Below are 24,675 nucleotides of genomic sequence, written 5' to 3'. Positions count from 1 at the left end.
TCCTCGGATGTGCTTGGAAAATGTAGGTGACCTAATTCCTCACAGGCGTTGACCTAAGAGGTCTTTAACTAACGATCAAATAAGTCATTCGCGAAATCATTATTTCGTGTACGTCTTTTCATCTTTCGACGAAATGTACTTAAGTACATTCCACTGAAAGGTTTTTAAGCATGGGAAATGTGTAATTTACTTTGTTAAACATGACAGCTATTCTTGGTTGTCACGTGCAATAGATAATATTGTAATACAAATTTAAATTATTATGGTATTATTTCAATAAATTATAATCTAATAATTATATGATTTTTATTCTCATAGTAATAGGTCAGAGTTTAAATTTAAATTATTAACTACAATAATAATAACTTATCTCTACTATTAAATTTTTATTATTATTAAAATTCCTCTTAGTAACAATAATTTTGAATCAATTTACAGAGGAAACTTATTCCATTGTAACGAATTTATTTTTATTTATGAAAAATATTAAAAAATCTTTTTATTCGAAGAAATAGTTGTTACGATTATTCCTGTTGCTTTATTACGAATGATATCAGCCTCTTAAATGTGTTCGTGGGTTACTAGATTTGAGGAAAAACTTGTAAAAAATCTCAGAACAGCGATAAGAATGTGACAAGTAATCAGACCTCATTTGCATATTCTCACGTAAAGTTACGTATATTAGCACGACTGAAAGGTCACGATACTTGGCTTTGTTTATAATATCGCTGCACGTGTGCCATTTTTATCAATTCTGCCGACATTATACGTGAGCTTAATGTACATTGATGAGATTCAAATAAGGAGATACATCTTTTCTTTTAATAGGAAGATACATCTTAGTTACACGCTGAAGTATGTATCATCATTACACAATTCGCGTTACTTAATCTCAGCTTATTCCAAGAATGTGAATTTTGTAATTCTTCCAGTACGAAAGGAAAGAAATGAATCATTTCTCAAGTAATATTGTAATTTTTATATTATTTTTCAAGAAGTGTAATATTTTAAACGACAACATCTATTAATATAAGTCGAATATTAACTGAGAGGAATGGAACTCAGTAAAATGAACAGCACAAAGAACAAATACTTAATAATTTTTGTGATTATCGACTTTTGTTAATTCGAAAAGATGAATACCTGAAACTTTAAAGTATGTGTAACCTAATCAGGATGAACAAGAGTGATTGAATTAAAAATAAGCCACTCTAAATAAAAAAGTGAGAATTAAAGTAGAAAAATTATAGCTTATATTATACTTCAATATAATACAGCTCAAAAATAAAATACAAATAATATATTGGACTGTATCAAAGAAATTCTCTTTCACTATAAGATCTGATGATACAGACACTAAATGAAATAAGAAAATATAACATATGATTTTAAAATCGTATTCTTTATAATCATGTTACAGTCGATGCGACATAAACCCGTTGAAAAGAGTGTAATATATGCACATTTAAAATTCACTATATGACTAAAACTTCGATATTGCCTCAATCATTAAAACTGAATCTTCTAAGAGTAATCCACGTTCTTTCAAACAAATGTCACGACTTTACAAATCATTATAGCTATCTTCGTTAAATATCAATTAAATACCATACACTGATCATAACGTACGTCTCGTGATAACATATTTATCATTTAACCTAAGAAATATCCACATTTTTCTGACTTGCTGAACTCGATGATGCAAATGCTCGTACTCAGGATCTTCAACTTCGCTAATTATGCGATACCAAGTCTCAAAGGACTCGAATCCTTGAACTTACATCACTGTCATATTTTGTAATTTAATTGCCAGATAAAATACCTGGAAAGCGAGGTTGAAAACTCATAGGAGTTACGTCTAAAATTCCAAAAGCAAGGGATGAGCACGATCCTCTGCCCATACACGTCGCCTCGGCGGCAAGAATTCTGAAATCATTTGACCTGGTGTGCATGTTTCGACAGCGCTGTGACCCAGTCAAGATCGCCTACGGCATAATCCAGCTAACCAGAAATTGCTACAGTGCATAGATCCGAAAAGGTCAAAGCATTTCAAATGCAAATAGCATTTCTCTGGTAAGGAAATATAATACCGGACGGTGATTGCAGAGACGCGGGTCCAGTTGGTTAGCGTAACGTCATTTTACGTTTGATAATTATTTGCATCCCGCGGCATGGAATATCAAGTTAAATTCCAAAACCATTGGCCGAGTCACGTCCCGACGCATGTTGCATTCACTACCGGCTTCACTTTCTCTACGTTATGGCTCACCGTGGCCGATACCCAGGCTACGTTCCCTTTGAATTCTTACGATTTTGTACCGTTGACCGATATTCCTTCCACGAGATACCAAACAGATATCAAATAGACACCAAAGTAAATTTTCGCGTGCACGATTTTGGAAAAGCAAAAATTGGTTATTTGTCCGACAACTATGGGTGTGGCCCTACAAGGAGGATTCGAATTTTCATGTAAACAGTTTTGGAAGAGCGATTCTGGAATATGCGAAGATATTTGAGTAATTTAAACGATTAAAAATAATTTTAGAACGAATTGGACGATATGGATAAAATTTCGATAAAGATTCGTCTGTTATTTGTTTGATAAATATCAATATGTTATGATTGTTCTGAGACACGTGAAGATAATCAGATAATATCGATAAAATTTTAATAAAATTGTAGCGAAATGTAATCTCAAAAAAGCCGAAGTTTTATGTAAACAATTTTGGTCCTTAGATACCTAAAAATTATTTGTTGACGTTGATGAACTTCAATAAAAATACACTACTCGCATCCTTGAACATACAACAAAGTATATATTATAATTTCTTCAACACTAGAACTCTAATACCTATAGATAATAATAATTAAAAAGATACCATGAAGATAAAGAAGTATACATAATTACATTCCTATCTGAATAAAACTCAATATCAAGTTTACCAAGAGGTGCCGGTATATTCTCAGAAATTATGAAAATGTGAAGTTTGACACAATTCTTTGGAAGCAGATCTAACGCGAAAAGGAATGAATAGATACAAATATTATACTATAGTCGTTTTGAAGAATGACGATAATTTCGAAAGCTACAATCGCGTTTAAAGATGACACGTAAGATCCCACCTTGAGAGTTAGACATTGGAGCATCAACCGGTTTTTAAGTAGATAAAGCGTTTACGTGTCTGGCAGCGAGTAAATAATTGTCAAACGTAAACGAGCATAACTCGCGAACCTTTTTCACACCATTCCGATCTCTCATAGAAATCCCGCACGATTTCACCGGCGAAACCCAACGATCCCCGAAAGAAGGAGGAGAAACAACGAAGCGTATCAGAAGGAAACAACTCTCATATTGATACATCCTCAGCTAACCTCCAGCATCTGCCGTTGCACAATCCTCGCGTTCATCCTCGATTTATCGCTGGAAGATATCGTAAATTTGTGCAGCACCGTCGAAAGGACAAGTCACGGAATGACACGAGGTAATGGACGATCGCGAAAGAACGTATTCGGTTGTAATGGTGATCGATCGCGATCGCGGAAGTCGATCCGCCGTGGCGCGTATGCAAATCGGCTCGAAAGATAAACGAAGTCCAATTGAAGTGAAGGAAGCTTCGCAAATATTTAAAACGGCCTTGTATGCGCCAATTCCTGCAAGTTTTACGTCACAGGTCAAGCACATAGGGGACACTGAAAGCGAGTCGCACTATCGGTGCACCGTGCCTCGAGTTCATTACGTAATGGCGCATTGATAAGGAAATAAGTTGGTCGCCTTGACATTGTCGGCTCGTAAATACGATCCAGTTGTTCTTACTGAAGATTCTTGCGTCGTTTCAATAAACGCTCGTGCGACCTATGCTGAGCTCGCACGAGCAACAGACCACGGATCTCTCGAACATCCCCGTTGCTCGTCTCGTTCTCCAAGTGTAAGTCTATCGTACCTACCAGTCTGGTCGATTCGGCTAATTGAAATGCACAGTTTACGTAATTATTGCTCGAATCCCGCGTTACGATAATTACGTGCTTTTTTCGCAGTACGTGGCGCTAGTGTACCGTTGCACTCTGTTATCGCAGATGTCGCGGTTATTGAGACGTGACGGAGATGAACATTTGTTCTTTATTCACCAACTTGCTTAGACATCGTTTACTTACCTAGTTAAATTGCAAAAGCATCGCGTTACATTCGAAGTTTTTATCCTAATCCCGACATCGAGTTCTCTAACTCGACGCTAATTAGAGATAGGGATCTTTATTTTCACGTTTCAAAGTGAGATTCCCGAATTCTTATGTCGGATATTTTCTGAATATATTTTCCATGTCGGAGAGTAGAGTTTGTTACCATAATACTAGGATATTTTCTAGACCTGAGTTCTTAGAAGGTAATTATATATCGATCAATTGAGGTAGAGTGACGCTTGACTCTAAGGTCTGAGAGAAAGAGAGAGATGCAGGAGTGTAGGAGATCGTGAGAGGGAAAAATCAAAGGATCGTTGAAAAAGCGGTGAAAATCGTCGGTAACCGCAGGGTACTTAGGTTCATCAGAGAATTTATTATGTAATCGTGTTAACATGAACCGCAAGCCGGTTCAGCGGTCATGCACAGAAGTTACGATGATTTTATAATAGCCAAATAGATTGAACGCATTATATCATAGAAATACGCACGACTTGCACGCGTAACAGGTTGATCGGTTCTGTTGATTACGTTACATTACATTGTGTGTACGTGTCTGTGTGTATGCGCGTATATGCAAGACCTTATTAGGTTTTTGCGTAGATATTACGCGGAGGAATTTGTTCCTTAGTTGGAAGTGTCGAAATGTTTCTTAGAGCGTCACGTTTCACGCGAAACCTGTTCTCCATGACGTGCAGTTTGCACTTAAAATATGACGAAATTAAAATTAATTTGGTTTATAATAACTGATGATTCGATATTAAAGATAATTGGCGGGTTATTTATTTAAACAACGCTATCGTTCTATGAACTATCAGATATTTCGAAAGCTGTACAGTCGATTATAGAACTATTCGAGCACTCGTGTGATTCAGTTTTTCGTTCCTCTTTACACTCTCACTTTTCCTTCGTTGTCATAAATATTTTACTCTATACCAGCTATGATCTGGCGTAATGTAATACGTTTTTTGTGTTCATTGTACAGTTATTTAGAAGTAGAATCACTCATATGTAATGTACTTCTACGTATCCTAAATGAAAATTAATTATACTGAATGTGTACAAAATATACCGCGTTCTAAATTTATATATATAGTAAATTTGGCGTACTAAATAATCATTATTCAAATGATATAACACAAATAAATAAGTATATATAATCGTGGTGCTATCTAAAAAATTGGCAATAATATTTCCAAGAATATTCGTTACATTTGCAATAACTATAAATACAAAAAATTAGGAACTCGCTTATTTTTTGATAATTTTAATATTAAAATACAATACAAATCATGAAAATCAATCATACCTGTAATAAATATGTATAATCGTGGTCCTACCTCAACAAAAATTGAGAGTAATTTTTCCAAAAACTTCTGTTATCTTTGCAGTAATTATAACTGCAAAAAATTAAAAACTAGTGATTTTTTGATAATTCTAATATTAAAATTTAACAGAAAACATTGCACGTCAGATCATACGCGTGTTTAAATCTCTTTGCGACCGACTGTACACTCTAAAGAAATTAAGCATTCGATAAATATGTTTCGTTATCGTTATTGCTGATATTTTCATTGATATGTTGTTATTGTTGTTATTCCAAGTCGCTTACATAGAGATTATCATTCTCATCAGGTAACCACCGGCAAATGGATATTTCCATGAATGAACTGCAGATTGTTTATTAACAAATTTTCTAAGAGCACGGCGACTCGCGTGCATTTTACATTATGAGTAATGAGTATATCAGTAATCTGTAATATACTTCCGACTGCGCATTAACGATATAAATCTCCATAGAGTCTGGTTCGTGAATACCACAATAGGTTCGAGGATACAGATGTTCAAAAGCTGACGAGCAAGCGTATTAAATGAAAAGTTTCTAAGGACCCATCATTGCCACCTGACACTCTTGTATGTCGATATAACTCTCTTGTAAACATAATAAATTGATTATTTAGTTCTAAGGCTGCACAATACCGTAGATTCGTGATGGCATAGCAACGCACTGTTGGATTTCTGACAATATTGGTCTGATATACTCTCGCTAATAGAGTAATTTGGATCGCTTTTCTTAGCTTTGATACATTTGGCGAATAGTCGTGTCGTTTGAAATTAGTTTTTTCGAATTTATCGATCTCTTTTTTGTGATACCTACGTGATAGGAAGAGGAAATAGTATCGGGATGGTATTATGAGAGAAAGGGCAGGTAATAATGACGTTATGGTTCGGCTGCACTGAGTTAATATAGTAAGTTGAAGTATAAAATATTTTCCTTCAGTAGTGTAATTTCGATAAATTATTTGTTGTATAAATATAGAAAATTTTTTACTAATAAAGCGGAAATTTCCCTATGTAAGAAATGTTCTAGTATAGTAAGATCAAATGAAATCTTATAATCTCTAAATAATCTGAAGAATACTAGATACAAGACAGTTACGGTAATTTGGTCGCCAATGTAAATAAAAAGAAATTAATGTAATTAATAATATTGAAATGTATGAAAGAAAAATGAGGAAAGAAAATATGGAGAAACTGTAAGAAAAGTATAAATATAATAAAAATAAAAGAAAGAAAAAGGAGAAATAGTTAATTTTACTACAAATTACGGTCTAAAATAAACATGCTAAATGGATTCACACATTCCTTTCTTAAATTTGTAATAAATTACAGTGACCTTAAAACCTCAATCAAAACTTTTTACAAAATAATACAAGAAATATCGTTTCGCGATTCGACAATCTTTTTAATAATTTATTAAACATTCTTCAATAAAATAAATCTCGATCCAAGATTAATAACCCCTTTAAATCCATTTCTTGTCTTTTTTCGTCCATTTTGCATATTAAAATATATCTATATTCTCCATCATTAAATTGTTATAAGTTCACAGTGACAGTATCTTCGACCATAATCTTTTAAATCCACTCAACCGATTATTTATCGAATACAGAAAAAAATATTTTGCGATTCAACGATTTTCCAAATTATTTACCAAACATTTCCCAATGAAATGTTTCTTAATTCAAGATTAATAACTTCTCTGAAACCAGGCATTTTTCTCTTCTATCGATCATTTTGCTTGTTAAATATATCCCTATACCTCTTCAAATTATTATCAAATTACAGCGATAGATATCTGAAATTAAAATCCTCGTGCGAACAAATAAATTACAAAATAACGCAAAAAGTATGATATTCGAATGAAATTGATCTCCAAAGATCGGTAAGCTCCACCAAGCTATACTTTTTCGACTAATTTATGCTGCTCGATCCAGCAGATTATACATGTTCCATCTAATTTGGAACGTAGGTACATACGAGTCAAGAATTGCTCGACAAAGAGGCATGCGCGGGAAATAACTTGCCCAAAATATTTCTGCCGATTGCAAGCTTTGTCTTGCCGTGTTTCTTCCTGGCATCGACCTTCTATATCGCCATTGTTTGGTGAACGAAAGGGCCGTTTTTATGACTCGCCGATGCGACGATAGGGGATGTCGTCGACAAGACATAATCTGTCAGACGCAGGCTTGCTGCCGTTTATATAATCACGTGGTTAAATTGTTGTACTGTTGTCGGTACGGTTATGTAACCGGAATTTAGCAGCATCCTCGCGAGGAGCACGAAAATGTGTGCTACGAACACGCGGTTGTTCGTTTCAACCACTTTCTTCCTCCTGTGCATCCATTTCTGCATATCCTACTGCGTTCCCACGGATGCTGCTGAAAATCCTTATTTTTATAAAATCCTCCGATCTTTTCGTCGGAGACTTTCTACGGGAAACTCGTGCAGGAAGCTGTAATCGTGGATAGAGGAATACGTGGGCGTAGAACTCGTTTCCATCGTCTGTTCTCAACGATTAATCGAGCTGGTATCGGAGTAAGAAAAATCGAACCTTTTCTTCTTATCTCTCGCGTCATCGAGATTTCAGATTGGGATTGATCAGGTTAAGTAAGAGAAAATGCATGAATAAATTAACCACGCAAGATAGATAAATCGATAATGCCCTTTACGCATGAGTAAATCGATTTGAAGTTTCTGTATGGGATTTAATAATTCGATATGGTATTCTGATCATGGAACCTATCGCGTAAATACGCCATTCGATTCGAATCGGATTTGATCGTGTATTTCTTTCCACTGTTTCAAAAATGGAGGAAAATGCCGGACGAGGTATCGTTTATTTCCCTGTTGATCGATCGTCTAACGAGTGCTTCTTAATTTAACGTCTTGCGCGTTTTATACGAGAAAGTCGCTCGTCGTGTTTCCTTTACGTCTCAGCGAACAATTCGGGAGTTAATTAACAAGTTATCGAGCCAATTATAAAAATGTACAATGGGCCAAGGAAAAGAGATCCGCTGATTTGCCTCGCCAACTTTTCACGGCTGATGCAAATGTCGACGTCTCGTAAATAATTCGTTTCGTCAGTGGAATTTTGTTTGTAATTGCGATTTTCAGTGGCGAGCACTTGCCATTTGCTTTCTTCATGGACGATTAATAATTGTAGTTGTTTAATTGGTGATCTAGCCTTAGTTTCGTGTATGGGAGACTCAAAGGTTTAATTGGTTAAATTTCTTTTTTAGAAATCTCAGAACATTAGTTATGGTTAGTAATTCGCTTTTAAAAATTGAATGCTTAAGGTGAAATGCATAATTTTTCAGAAGTTGAATGGTAATAGTTGATATTGGAATTTTTGAAAATTAAACAATTATAATTGATATCCAAATTTTGAGAAATTAATGTTTAATTTTCCCAGGTTTAATGCTTAATTTTCCCAGGAATCAAGCAGTTACGATTACTGCTTAATTTTCCAGAAATTTAAGAATTATGATTAGTACTTAATCTCTCAGTTGGTATGCAATTTTTCAAAAATAGAATAATTGTGATTAGTAGGCACTTGACTTTTAAAAAATCAAATAACCATGATTAAATATTAAAAAAAAAACATGGAACAATTATAATTAGTATATAATTTTTCAAAGGTCAAACGATAACTGCTTATTTTCGCAAAAATTAAGTTATCCTTTTTAGCAGAAATTATCAGTTTGGCTTCTATGCAACTAATATACATATTTATAAAGAACCACCTTCGAAAAAGCAAATATAAAAATATATATAATTACGACACTGATCAGACAATAATTTTATTCGCTATATGTAACATCTACACCTGTTAATATCTCATGTACAATAATTTATTTCTCATTTGCATTCCATTCTTACCACATATTTTATTCGTCCACGGGAAGTCCCTTGAAGTAGCACGAGATTATACCGATTCAAATCGGATTATTTGTAAATTGGAAAGCATACGTGTAATTCGAGTCATCCCCGTGGAACGATATATCCTTCCTTGCAATTTTAATCGCTGTTCTAACGCATATTTCATGTTTCAATGACATACCGCTTAAACTCGACACAATATCGGGCTTCCTTTACGAAACTCATTTCACGTTCACGTTTCTGGGATGAGTCTCGAATTTTCTGCAAATCGACAAATTCAACAAATAGCTCGAAACAATACTGTTACGCTTTTAAATTCAAACGCAGACGTGCTTCTAACGCCTCGACTTGATTAATAATTTTTAACCAGTAGAATATCGATTTAACGATTTTAAAAATTTAGAAATGTATAAAATTTGATCAATTTATTCGTACAAATCGATCAAGTATCTTATAAATTTTCTCTGACGTAATCACTGATTTTACTTACAGATTACTGGGCCATGCAGCCAAATGAGGGGTCCTGTGGAACTGCTCGAAGTAGATTTGAGGGTATGCTTATTTTTCCTTATAATTTTACACTAATATTTATCGTAACGTGCACATGACAGTTTAATACGAATTCTCAACAAAAATCAACGTTACCATTGCTGAAAGTAAGCAACGAATTATATCTTCCTGTTAATACCCTGTGATATTATTAGGAACAACTGGTGTATCGAAATTTTATAGCTCCTAGCAAGATACTTATTTTTATCATTAATTCTAATTGTCCGATCCCTTTCTGTACTACTTGCTTAATTTTTAAGATTCGTTTAGAGCGTTATTTGAGTGTTATGTTATATCCAATGCAAATATGAAACGATCTACGTGCAAGATTCAATTTTTCTTTTACATTTTTACTCTTTTCTTCGCTATCGTTTGAACGTATAAATAACTTTATAAAATTACACGTATATGTAGGATCGCGTATTGGTTGATAATTGAGTGCAGAGATAATGAAAAAGGAAATATCGAAACGGATATCAGGTGTTTCGAGCTGTGGTCAATAAGGTTCAGCGCTTATTCGTTACACGAGCATAATTAAGGGACAAAGGAATACGCTTTCGCGGGCAACAGCTTTTTTCGAGGTGATATTGTGTTACAGAAGATTGACCAGTGTTGTCTTACCAATCAATGCCAAGAACACAAGTACGGAAACTCTGGTCACTCAAGAATCTGAGAAAATAATTGATACCTGGATACGTCGACGGTAACTGAAGAATACCGAATGAATGAGTAGTACACGAATAGAGACCATCAATTTATACTGAAATTAAAAGAATTTTGTTATCTTCTGGAATTTCTTTACGTACATAAATTATGTGGAACAGTTTATCTTCTTAAAAATTGGATCCTGTGATCTTTAATAGATTGATTATGGAAGATTGGTATCACAAATTAAAGTTAGAAAATATTTAACGTAAAACTAGATTTCGTAATGTTTATATTATGTTAAAAATTATGATGGCAGATTGATTCACTATATTTTTTTATTTTGCTCAAAGCTCGTGGACACGAATGCAATCGCCATAATTCAAATATAAAAAATTTTGCATATACATGCGAGTATCGTAATTTTCATTATAATTACTCGTTGTAATTAATCATATTTCATTAACATCTCGAGTTCTCTTTAAAATCTCAGACAAAATTTTTCCATTACTGTAAAACTCCTTTATGGGATCATAATTTTTAATATCAGTTATTCACCTCGAAATATCATTTAGTGGTATTTATCATGGTATAATATTCTTTTTTAAAATTCAGACAGGAGAAAGAAGGAAACTTTTCATAGTTATCGAATAACCTTCTAGTTTTGGACATAAATTATTCTCAATAAAATATCACCCCGCTTCTTTCTAAAATCACAAAAATGAAATAACAACATATTTTCCATAATTATCAAGCATCCTAATTATGAAATCACTGACATCAGTTATTCGCATAAAAGTATCTCGCATCCTTATCGAAAGTCTAAAGAAAAAAGAGAAACTTTCCACTATAACTAAACGATGCCTCGAGGAAAATAAATTATTCGACTAAATCGTCTTAAAAATTACAAAACGCAACAAATTTTCCAACGAGAGATCGCACTCGATCATCGATCCGATTTTTACCCTGTAAATTAATCGGCGTCCGATCCGGCGTTTGTCACATTCGAGGATTAGCCTTTAGCCGGCGAAATATTTCATTTCGAAAATTTTACGTCCGCCGGTAAGCCGATGGAAGTGCCCGCTAACAAAGGTTAAGGATCGTTGTTTGAAATACATCGTCTCTCGACGAATAATTGGATAAGCGTGCAGCGTGATACAGAGAATGAGGGCCAGAGGGTGGTAGGAGGTGCACGGCGTGCGAAATCAGCGTAAATTAATCGACCAGGCTAATCTCCGGTTACCGAAAAATCACGCTAATGAGTATGCAAGTCCGATTTAGAGAAGGGATCGCGAAAGGTCTCTGTGGTCACTTCAAACGTCGATGTCGATCATAAATTGGGGGATGATACGTTGGGGACGTATCGATGACAATTACCGTTGCGTTACAAACAGATCGGTGCATACGGAACAGCGATCGGGTTTAATTCGCGTAATTAGCGCTAATTAATACAGCCTGTCCCCTAAGGCTCTCACGGAATCTTAGCGTTAATCGGGGATCAAGAGATTTTGTAGAAGCTGCTCGACCATTGGGTCTTCGCTGATCAATGCGTGTACATTGCAAATCTTCGCTTCAAAATTTTCGTGCAAATTTCTTTTTTCTCTCCTTTAGGGTTGTCATTCGTTCATTTCAAAATTTCTACTATTTTTATTTTTGTTAGAGTTGCCATTCGTTGCATTGGGTCTTTGTGGATTAATACGCGTATTCTGAAGATTTTTATTTAAAAATCTTTAGCTTATTCGAAAGACGTTGAAGAGTCTCATTTGCGAGAATTATTATGCCTGGTATTGGCTCTTGCTGATTAATGTGTGTGCATTGAAGATCCTTACTACAAAATTACAGGTTCAGTCGATATTTGTAGAAATTTCTTTCTTTTTCCTTCTCGCTAGAATTGTCATTTGTTGCATTGGGTCTTTGTGGATTAACACGCGTAGTCTGAAGATTTTTGTTTTAAAGTTTTGTGTTTATTCAACAGTCACTGAAGATTCTTGTTTCTAAGAATTATCATATTACTTACGCTATTGGATCTTCGTCGATTAACACGTATACGTTAAAGTTCTTCATTTAAAAATTTTAAGTTTGTTCAACAGTCGTTGAAGATTCTTGTCTGTAAGCATTATTGCTCGTAAGCTTGATTCTTCGTTGATAGATGTGTATGTTGTACGATGTGTACGTTGAAAATATTTGCTTAATCAATTGAAGTTTATTCGATATTCATTGAAGATACTTAGTCATTACTCCTAACATAAGGTCTTCAATGATCAATACATGTACACTGAAATGAAGTTTATTATGATAGATCGTTATTGAAAAATTTCAAATCTATTCAATACGCGTCAAAAATCTTTTTTCATTATAATTATTATATGTCACTGAATTTTTGATAATTAACACGTAAACATTAAAATTATTTGTTTAAAGACTTTAAGTGAGTTAACAAATTTGTTCTTCTGAGAATTATTATCGTTGTCATAGGTTTGTTAACAATTAACAAATAAATACTGACGATCTTTGTTAAAAAATCTTAAATTCATCTGACACTCGTCAAAAATTTTCTCTTCTAAGAATGGTTACTCATAACAACAGATCTTCGTTAATTAACATTCGAATATCGAACATCTTTCTTAAAAGTCCCCAATTTATAATTATTTATCGAATATCTCTCGAAAATTTTCTTTCGCAAAAATAAGAATTTATTGGAAGGTATAATAATCGTCTTGTCAGCCAACAAAATAACATAACCGATCTTAATTTTAAATCCTGAAGTTAAACCAAGGTTCTTCATTCTCTGAGACACTGAACAATTTGTTTCAGCTGATATTACAGTAATTATTATAATCACATTTCTCGTTTAATGTTCACCACGACCCTATCAAATATTGACAGTACCAGGATCCTTGTAACACAATGAAACTTTTTTCATAAAACATCCATCTACCCTCGCTAGTTTCCTCCGAGTTGTCCTGTTTACGAAGAGTCTGTACAAGAAGTCCGCAAACGTCATCCAGTGTCTCTTTCGTTGTATCAAGAGTTACTATTACGTGTATTTGCATTTTTAAATCGAAGACATTTCGAACGAAAGAAATTATTTAACACATCGACAACAATTTTTTTACATCAGTGACAACACACGAGTCAGAATATTGAAAATCTCATTGAATGCGTGTAAATAACATTTATTATTTCCTCGTCATGCCACTTTTCACAGAAATTCGCGCATTTTTATTGACTCGATTCATATGCCCGATAAATAATGGTTTCTTTTACTTTCGTATAGAACCCTGTACACACACACACACACATATACGTACACACGAAATATGTGTATGCCCGTATTAGCATATGCTCGTCTGGTCTGAACAATTGGCATTTCGTTGGCTTCCCATGACAGATATCGGGAAGAAATTCCTTAAAATGCACACTTTAAAGGCGATAATGTCAGTTAAAGTATCATTTGTAAAATTTATAGTAGATTATGCAAGCACTAAATGTACAGCAATCATTTTCACCTGTTAATTGCTTTTTCCAGATAATTTTGTTTTCAAACACAAGTAGCATTTTTTCTTGATATAATTACCAAAAAATGGCGTTTGTTTAATTCAATATGTCGAATTAGGGATAATTTTTGCTTGTTTTACTTTAGTTCTACCTCCACTGTCCTTTAATTTGTAATAATACAGGAAAACTTCGTTCCTATGCAAACGACCATTATGCGAATATTATGTTATTCGAACGTCGTATTATGCGAACAGTATATTTTCAATTAGAATATCGCGTATAAACACATAAAGTGATTATTTCTTTTATAACATGAAGTCTACTTAACAGTGATTAGGTATGAAATTGATATAGTATATTACACAGTAATAATAATAATTAGGTAATATTGTCGTTATAGTTAAATATTGTTATATTGTTTTAATATAATAATATCTCTTATGTAATACAACGTTACCAAAGCAGGAATTTAAAGTACCGAGAATTTAAAAAAAGGATGTGACATAATTAAGAAACTTGAACATAAAGAATGTGCGATAAATTTAATATAAAGCGTGGTATTGCAAAATCGATTATAAATTTAATTCTTCTAATTTTATTAAAAATATCTGAATAATATTCTTTCTTTCGATTTTGTATTCTATAAACGATATTATTTACAAACTAATAATATTCAGTAACGATTTAAAAAAATTCTGATGTATTAATTAATTGAGAAAAAAAGGAGTAAAAATAAATCTTTTATCTTCAAAAAAGTTGTGCAACTTAATCGAACGCTAATAAATATCAATATTCGAAACATTCAGATTAGAACTAGCAAGGGCGTAAAAATTCCTTGTATCAGATATTTTATTTTCGCAATTTCTGTTTTTGACAAAATTAACGTTAACTATTATTCAGATAGAAATATAATTATACAGAGTGTCCCTGTGAAATGTGTACAAATGTGCGCCATATGATTTCTTATAGCAAGATATGAAAAAATATATAATAAAATAACATTTTTGAGAAAACTAAATTTGAAAATCCTTAAATTTACATCTCGGAAATACGCGACATGCGACGTTCTGCCTCATTCTTGGAAAAATGATTTTCTGGCCAAATATAGCATCTAATTTGCTATTACAAATTTCCAGTGTCCGATCGAATTAATTATACCATTTTTACGCTCGTTTACTTTCCATAGCGAGTTACTCGGCGCCTGTCGAATGGAGTAACCCTCGTGTTACCTTAGAGGAAGCGTCACAATGACTGCGCGTACCTTCAAGGGGAAGAAATTGTTAGGGATGGGGCCCTCATTGTTCGCGTTCTCGATGTCGTACGAATTTCAAGGTGACAGAGTCGCGAGTGTACTACGTTTCTTAGCTACATTCCCTTTCTCCATCTCGTCGTTATGTCACGACTGAAAACGCCGTGTAGAATTAATCGAAATGGGCGTCATCGTTAATTTACGTCAGATTGTCGAACGGACAAAAATGGAGGCGGTTACGTAAACGTGGTGAAAGAAGTACGCGAACGAGGAATTCGCGATACCAGTGCGAAACAAGAAGAAAATGACGTTCCGTTAATCTTCCATTCAAGTCAATTAATGTCATATCAGAGATAAGGTGTGAAATTACGAGATATCGATGTCACTTCTTAGCCTATCGCATAATACGCAGTTCTCAAGCATTCAAGTGACGGCATCGTTTCCAGGGTGCAAGTTATTATCATGCCGGAATTAACGAAACTCGTGTCAATAAAGAAAAATAGACGCGTGGAAATAGTTCACGCAAATATTCCATTATGCAGTATCACCTAACGCGCCGACTATGTTTCTAAACTTTGCTCCGGACTCGAACGACTCGCGTGTAACGAGGTGTCCATGTACACTGCAACTACCGATCTCTAAAGTATAACTAAACATAGTATACATAGATCATGATTCAGCACTAATGTTGTTAAGAACAATTGTAACTTTTCAGAAATTGCAAAGACGAAAGATTTGAAATCTTGACCAGTTTGGTGAGCCAAAGTTGGTAGCTTCGGTAGTTCTAGTGTCAAGAAATGAAGGAAAGGTTAGGAGATACGTAGACAAAATCTCCTTACTAGACATTCCTCTTAATCGAACAGCCGAAAGCGATGAGATCTAGTTTTAAAACCAGTTTCGAGCGACTTCAACGAGGAGGTTGCGCGTGAACGTTATTGGTCTCCTGTTGAACCTTCCCAAGGGATTAGACCTGCGTATGATGGTCGCGGTACCATCGACTCTGTATAAGCGCTAGGTGTAGGGCGGTTTTAGTCACTCCCACTTCCGCCGGTGACACGCGACCGCGTGGTCTGTTTCCTCGTGTCTGTATCTACTGCGAATTTCCAAAGTGTGCATCCTTTCGCCACCTAAATTTCGAAGCTTCGTATAAAATAATCAATTGTCCAGTTAAAACTAAATGTTTCTCCATCGCTACAGTGCATTCTACCAATCGTCTGTGTGACGATTTACGTGATTTCATCCTAACCATTCGATACACCAATCGTCGCGTGTATACCCCGATCTGAAAACGTCTCCTTGAGACGGAACACTCGTTGATGTCACCACGACGAAGATTAAAAGTCTCCACGCGAATTACTTCAGATAAACACTTCGATAAAACATCAGCGGTCGCAAGACAGCATAGAGCATTATCGCGTGAATCACTGGCTATCTTCGAAAGCTCGACTACCCTTGGACGATACCGAGCGATACCACCACGGTAAGCAGCGACACCAAGAGCACCGAATCTCTTTAAAGGAAGAGACTGAAAGAAAATCGGGACAAACGTATGAGCGATATCCTCGTCGTCCACGGTTAGAGCCGAGACAAGGTCAGAGTACCCTTTTCGAGGTCGCTAATTCGAGGAACGACACTCAGTGAGGCAACCGGTCGTGTCGTTAATTCAGCGGACGACTGTCGAAGCTTTTGAAGAACAGTGGACACGAAGGTTCGCGTAAACGCAGAAGCAGGAAATAGTTTTAGTCACTCCCACCTGCGCCGGTGGGCCAGGAACACGTGGTCCGGCCGTGGTAATCCGCACCGCGGCAGGATCTACCATCGGTGTTCTTCCACTTCCACCTCCGGCTGGTCCACCACCACCACCACCCGCGCTCAGTGTTCGTTGGCCGTCTCGGGTGAAGAGTGCGCGTGAGTTCGCAAAGTCGCTCGCTACCACCACTACAACCACCACCACAACCACTCGTAGGAACAGTAGCGGCACGGTAAACGATCGCGAAGGTTGCCGACGTCGTGGTCCTCCTCGTGGATCGTTCGCTTCTGGAGGTGGCCGCCTCTTCTTTCGGTAGCACGTGGCAGCATCGAGGAACTCGCGATACTCGGCTCGGTGATCCGCGAGCGGCACGACCTCGTCGTCGTCGAAGAGGCACCCTCGAAGCACGAGGGCATCGGCCGAGAGGAGGGAAGGCGAGAGGCCTTCTGCGCTCCTCGAGGATGCCGCCGCTTCCTCGTCGTCGACGACGACGTGGATGTACGCGCTTCTCGGTAAGAACCACGCGCTGACGACTGCATAGATCTATCTCTTTCACGATAGATACCTGGTCGTGGATCCCGGAGTGGTTGCAACGTGTGAACAAGTGTCTCAGTGTCCGTGCAAGAGATTTCGCTTGGCGTGAAACGCGAGACACCTTGCTTGGAATTTTCGCTACGTTCAGAGTTTGAAGCAAGTTGCGACTACTGCATCGACAACGGGGATCAAACGCGTTTACGTTTCGTTCTTCGCTCGTGAAACAGATTCTTCTGTCGATCCTGGAGAACGTTGTCTTTGATATTGGAGATGGAGGTTGGGATCGTTGCGTTGCTTCTTCGTTTCTCTGAGATTCGAGTGAAAATTGTGGTGCCTACGACCATTGATCGAGGAAAAAGAGGATTTTCGATTATTCGCCGGTGATTATTTGGTGGTTTGACACGTGTCAGTGAAAATGTGCACCGTTTTCCTAGGATGCTTCGGTCTCGGCATAGAATTAACGCGTGTCGACGAACTGCGTGCTTCTGGAATCCCACGTCGCGCATCCAAGGTATCTCCCTACTTTCTTCATTAACAGCGCCTACGATTGTCCATTGCGACAACTGAATCGTGTGGTAAATATGCTCTCTGCGAAGAGTACTCTTCCATCGATGTAGAATCAGCTGATCTTTCAGATTTTTTGCGTCTCTAGTTCGCTTTGACGATTTTTTCTTTCTCTGAAGAGATAGAGTAGATGTACGCTTTCTAACCAATGCAGTGTAGAGTTTCTTCTTCTTCCTTTCTTCGGCCTTTCTCTCTGCTAATAGTCATCATTGAATTCCTCTAATTGTCATCGTAAGAAAAATCTCTGCTTTATTTCTGACCTGGGCAAATGATTCTTTCTTGGTACAAGGTGTCTTACTCTAGTCTCTTTTGTTGGACTCGCGTTTCATAATTCTATTCAATAGTCATAATAGCGTTCTTCGATTGCTCTCTTCTGATTTGATACGGACTGACATTATCTTCTTATCTCGGACAATTACACTCTGGATATCACGAGCAGCACCCTTTTTCTGGAATTCTCAAGGCAAATCGAACGTAAGCACGTCGTACTTACACGTTCCTTAGACGTTTGCGAGGTTCCTAAAGATTGACGAATTTTTTTTAAATTTTGTATACCTCTTCCTAAAGCTTTGAATTTTCTTCGAAATGTTCCATATGCTTTTGTAAAGCTTTGAATTTTATTTCTTTCAATTTCGATAGGTTATATTAATTTATCAGTACGATTAGAAAATTTGTTATTTTGCTTAGCTTGTATTTATTCTTTCTTCCTCTTTCTGCAATCAGAAGATTAAACTGATTTATAATTTTTTACACTGTAAAGATAATTTACAGTCGGAAGATGTTTGGAGAAAGTAGATACACTTGCTCAGATATCGTTTGGAACGATATCCATTTTTTTAAATTTTTAATTTCTGATAAGTTAATTGTGCGACGATGTTGGAAACGTAGATAAGAGGAAGACGCGAGATTAGAAAGCGCTTAAATTTGATTGAAGGCATGAAACATCGTGATTCCTGTAATTCTGTAAACTTATAAAAACCCTTTTATTTGTAATCCGATAGAACTAGATACCTGTCTCTTTTTCATCGTTGCATTTTGATAAAAAGAGAACAATTTGATAAAAATTGCATGATGCAACGAGCGCGCAGTTTACTCAAGGTGAACCAAAGATTAACGTCACTTTTCAACTTTATCTTCGCGGCACGTGAACGTAATCTCAATGCAATTTTTAATAGTTACAAAAACACTATCACGCGTGAAACACGCGACTGTTCATAAACATTGCTTGTTGTACAAAATAATTGTTAAATAGTAGGAAAGGGATCAAATTACGACGACCCTCTGTTAGATAATCTAGTTTCAGATTTTAAAATGATAAACGACTGGTTTACAATTGCTAATGCAGCGAGGATAGAATATATTGAAAAATAAAAAGTATTAAATGTAGGTACATACGTTACAACGTAGAATCGGTTGTTATACATAATTTTCAACACGTTAACTTCTCTTTGAATAATAAACACTTGTAATTACACTGATCGTTTACTCAAGACAGCGACATTTAACAAGTATGTTGTTGAATATCGTATTATAAATTGCCTTCAATGAATCGCTGTCCTGTTTTTTTGTCCTGTGATCCAACGTTACGATCATTGATTTTATTTGTAATTACGTAAATTTCGCTGTGGCTCGTAAGAGGATGAAAAAGTCGTTGGTTCCTAATGTCTTTTACGCAAGAGAAAAGTCGGTGAAATGTTGCTATGTGGTGCGACTGGTTATTACAAAATTACAATCGGCGCCATTACATCATCGCCGCGGGATGATGATCATTAGGTTGCAATTTTCCTGATTTACGGTTGCTTCGAATCACTGAATGAATTTTACGCGAAATGCCTCGTTGTGTAAACCATCCTATAAAATTATTTCAAGGAAATGAAATATTTCATTCGAATTTGAAAGAAATTCTGCTATTATTCATTTTATTTTATTTCAAATTATTTACTGGTAGGTAAACTGGCAGAGAAATTGATAAAATTGTTAATAATTATAAAAATCAGAATTATATTTAAAAAGAAATTAGAAAATTACGAAAAGAAGAATAAGTATTATTAGAAGTTACAATAGATCAAATTTTTATTATATTAATTCGGGTTTTATATACTTCAGAATAGTCACGATTTTCTTATTCATTTTACTTATAAAACTTGAAAATAATTTCTGGTGCTCTGATATTGGTTGAAAAGTATTTCTTTAATCGAATGCAGTCGACCAAATATTCGGATAGAAATTGCTCGAATTGGCGGTAACCGATCACGGTTCTTCTTATGCGATCGACTTTCATAAACGTTTTATTCTTACCGAATTACGCTGACGCTATACTATTTTCTGTTACGTAATTAAAATGTTGCTTTCCTTACTTGGAAAACTTCTCGTCTCCTTAACATATTTTCACTTATGTAACATCTGCACGTCACCGATTTGAATCGTTCTCTAACATTCCTCGGAAAATCACCGAGGTCGCTTACACTTCTCCTTTCTATAGATCTTACTCCAATTTATGCAAACTTCTCATGAAATTCTATATAAAAATTCAGAATTTATTCACATTTTACATTCCATTAATAAATGCCATGTCTATTTTCCTTTATATTTGCAAATGGAAATAAGAAAAATTATACTTAGGTTCCTAATTCGAAAATAAAATAATTAAATCTCTTCTTAGAAAATCATTCATTGTCTTCTTTCTAAAATTTCGCTCAGTACAAATTACGCGATGCATATTTTAAAACACGCGTATTTTCAAACTTCATCCATATCCGAAGTTATTCTAAAACTGACACGAAAATGAAAAACTTTTTTCCAAATTTTTCGTAATTTCACAAGTGAATGATCATTTTCGGCTTTATATCTGAAACTGCAAATCAGGAGATAGATTTATTTTTCAAAGAAAAATATTTGGAATTCCTGGATTATTTCCTGCACCACCTTAACGTAAAGCACATTCACCAACGTACATGTCTCTTCCGTGAATTTCATTCAAGGCAAGTTGCACGATACACGTTTCAAAACGGAGAGTACCAGCATCGAATGAATGATTTCTCTATCGAATTAAAAGTAACGAAGGCAACGTTAATTAGGCGAGGGTTACATCATTTCGTATCACTAAGACATTCTACGCAGAGGGTCAACGGCTCTCGCAACAGCCGTCGCTCACACTTACCAAGTTAGCGTGTGCACACGGGCGAAATGTCATAAAAATACGAAATTGTCTGTCAGGCAGAGAGGCGCAATTAATGTGCGGTCGAAGGCGTGCGATTCGCCATGGACCATGCCAACGATCCCCTGATTCTTCGCCGATTTGTTACCCGTCTACCAACACGCTAATGATTCCGATCCTCCTTGTCTTCGCACGATCGTGAAGCATTGTTGCTGCAGAAATTTAATTACCTTTAAAATTTTTCGAGTTCGATTAAACGATTGGTTGTCCGTCATCAGACGTCAAGTGGATTATGAAGAAGTAATGGTTAGACCGTTCTTAGCTTCGAGAGCTCTTCGGTTGCTATGGAGCTGTCTATCATGGACTGCGTACGACTTGGAAATTGGAATATGAGTAAACTGAGATGGAATGTTGGCGTCAATTTTAGCAGAGTAGCAATTATCTTGTGTTTAAACTCTAGTCAAAATTTAATAAGCTAGTGAGATTGGCGATTACTATTTTTAGGGGTGGAATTTAATTTTCAGATTTGAGAAATCTTGGTTTGTAAGATTTTGTTTTATCTACTCCTTTATTGATAAATAACGTTATTAGGTATAATAAGAAAGTAAAATTTGAAGAAAGAAGCATTTCGCGCCATAATACACACAAATCGAACATTCTCAGGGTGAGCTGGATACGTCCAATCTTTTATTTATTGGTTTTATATATTTTTGGGGATTCGAGAATTTTGAAGCATAGGAAAAGGTAGTAGGTCCCTCGAAAATTCTGCAAAACCGAAGCATTCTCGAGTTTTAAACTTTCGGCGTTTCTTAAATCACATTCCTACCTACGTCATACACTGGAATCATCATAGAATAATTTTAGAGTCCAAATACTCGAGCATCTTTTTCCAGTTAAAATAAATTATTAAATGTTTTTTACTCTAAACAGTTATCATTCCCTCCAAATTTCTAATCTGTTTACTTTGCATCTAAGTGTAATTCAAAATTCTACATCTTCGCTCCTTACGTCTGATAGCGAATTACTACTAGAATTATTCGAAGATGTAAAAGTCGAAGGCTTACACCTTCTGTATCCTGAGAAATCACTCTGTTCGTATGTCGAGTAACTGTTATTTCTTTCAATACTTCTTTCCCCGGTATTACATGCCTCTAGCTTCCAGTTCCCTTATTTTACAACCGAGTATGATAAAAAATTCTCTATATTCGTTTCACAAAAGTAGACGGTGTCACTGCTAGCGCCTTCCAAGTGAAAAGATCGAAAGCATGCACATTCCGCGTTTCAGGGAAGCTGACGATGCACGTGCAGCGTTACTCGTGATTCTTATGTGACGTATAGGCTGTTTCGTGTCAGATTCGATTATAGTTATGTCGACTATGGGTCGGGATATTCGTCTGGATGTTCGTTCTTGGTATCCAGCGCGGCACTATCTAGTGTCCTAGGTCCGGTTCTGTATCTCATCCGTCCTCGGACACGTTGCGGAAGATCGACGTTCTCTAACGCGTGAAAAACTAGGTTAATTATCTGCTAAAGAGGCTAATAGATTGAAGCTTATTTTTCAAGCAACAATAGTATCGATACTCGGAATTGTTTCAATTTGACGTTCAAATGGAGTCGTGTACGGTCATTCAGACAGCCGATATTTTCGTTCCCCGTTCTATAATTACTTTTACGTAATTACAAGATCGTGAAAGTAGCAAAACGATGTAGGCATTTCTTTTTTCTTTTTTTTTTAGTTGCTAATAAAATCCATAATGACCCGGCTCGATTTCAAATCGTTTTTAGCCGATCCACGAGCAACACTCGTCGCGTGTATGCTCGTTTCCTATCTTTTTTTTTTGGACGAGTCTTTCCTTCTCTGTAGTGACCAGTTGGTTCTACCTTTAATCGACCTTAGTCGAATAATAATTAGTTCAGGCGATACTTCATTTGTTTAATTATCGAGATAGAGACCTGTTGCTGCGACACCCTTTCTTTTCACTAGAACAACTACTCTAGAATAAAAGGATTATTTAACTTTATCGAAAGTACCATTTTCTTTGTCACAACATTATGGTTTCCTGAACTTTCCAAGTGTCTAATTATTCTGCTCGGTTTTACAGGAAGGCCAGTTGTAATTTTATAACAGAAACAGCATTTGACGCTATGTAATAATTTTATGTATCGTTGTCAAAGTTGAAAGGATATAATTGTAAAATACCTGGGGGCCATATTAAGATTGAAAGTAGAAAACGTGGTACATTTTTTGGAATAGTTAGTACCATATTTATAACGTGATCCGTAGTTTCATTAATTTCGAATAGATGTAATTACAGGTTAGATATAACGATGCAGAAATCATTCGTTACATAATTTGGTCATAGATTTCGCTGCATAATGTGCCATTAACGCGTTCATTTCGGCGTAATCACAACAAGGCTGACGTCCGACACGAAGTTAGAGAAACATTTATTACGATTCGATGAAAACCGATGGATTACTTAAATACGAGGTCAACGATTTAGAAAGTCGTCGTTTGCATCGATACAGGCTGTAATGAATAATTACATGTCGGCTTATGTAATTGCGCTGGCTAAAATCTTATCAAGTTTCGTAATACGTGAAATCTCGGTGCATTGTTAGGAGATTCCAAGAAGCAGCTCGTTGCTATGATCTGTATGCAAATAATCAGTCGATTAAAATCATCTGTAATTCTGCTCTCGACAAGAATGAGCACGAGATTCGATTTGAACTTGATCTCAGTTTCCAGACTACAAAGCCAATCTCTATCGAATCTGTCTCTATAGTAATCGATTTTATCCAGTAAAAGTATCTCCTTGGTCGTGGTGCTATGATATGGAAGAAGGAAAAGGAAGGGATGCGTTTCGTTCTGGGCCTGCTAGTGGACTTGTCAGTAAGGCATTGTAGCAGGCCCTGCCTTAGACGGAAGATACTTAGGTAACGTAGGAGCTTCTATTTATGGATGGTCGAGGGATCACCGAGGACTGGTGAGAAATTCCTCGAATCTCCTTCGAGTAGGAATCCATCTATTGGCAAGGGTGAGAATCATACCGCTATCAACCTTTTCATCCAGACGATTCGGCAGACGAATCATCGATCTTCGATCCTCTCTCTCGAGCAAAATTTTGAAAATTCAGATGTAATTGGTATCGTTCGGTTCCCTCTTCAAAGGGATGATCCGAGTCGAAGAAGTCCAGGCGAGCTTCCTTCACGTTCCATGGACACGTGAACACGTTTCGTTTCGATCCAGTTCCCATGTTGCAACCACTTTGCGACGCGACCGTAACGAAATCAACATGATGATAAAAGAACGCCGCTTTGTGAATCCTCAGA

General features: G+C 36.1%; 1 long non-coding RNA gene across 1 annotated transcript in view; it reads left to right on the top strand.

Annotated features, from left to right (window-relative positions):
- LOC108552399 (uncharacterized) overlaps window positions 1–24,675 on the top strand; it is a 45,217-nt gene that overhangs the window by 7,215 nt on the left and 13,327 nt on the right. Inside the window, exon 2 of the long non-coding RNA XR_001890551.1 lies at window positions 9,889–9,948. This is a non-coding gene — a long non-coding RNA (uncharacterized LOC108552399). The remainder of the gene's footprint in view (window positions 1–9,888; window positions 9,949–24,675) is intronic.

This window comes from Eufriesea mexicana, unplaced genomic scaffold, assembly GCF_001483705.2.
Source record: "Eufriesea mexicana isolate 0111107269 unplaced genomic scaffold, ASM148370v2 scaffold6382, whole genome shotgun sequence".
Lineage (NCBI taxonomy): Eukaryota > Metazoa > Arthropoda > Insecta > Hymenoptera > Apidae > Eufriesea > Eufriesea mexicana.
The sequence above is the reverse complement of the archived record's forward strand: the minus strand, read 5'-3'. Positions and strand labels throughout refer to the sequence as shown.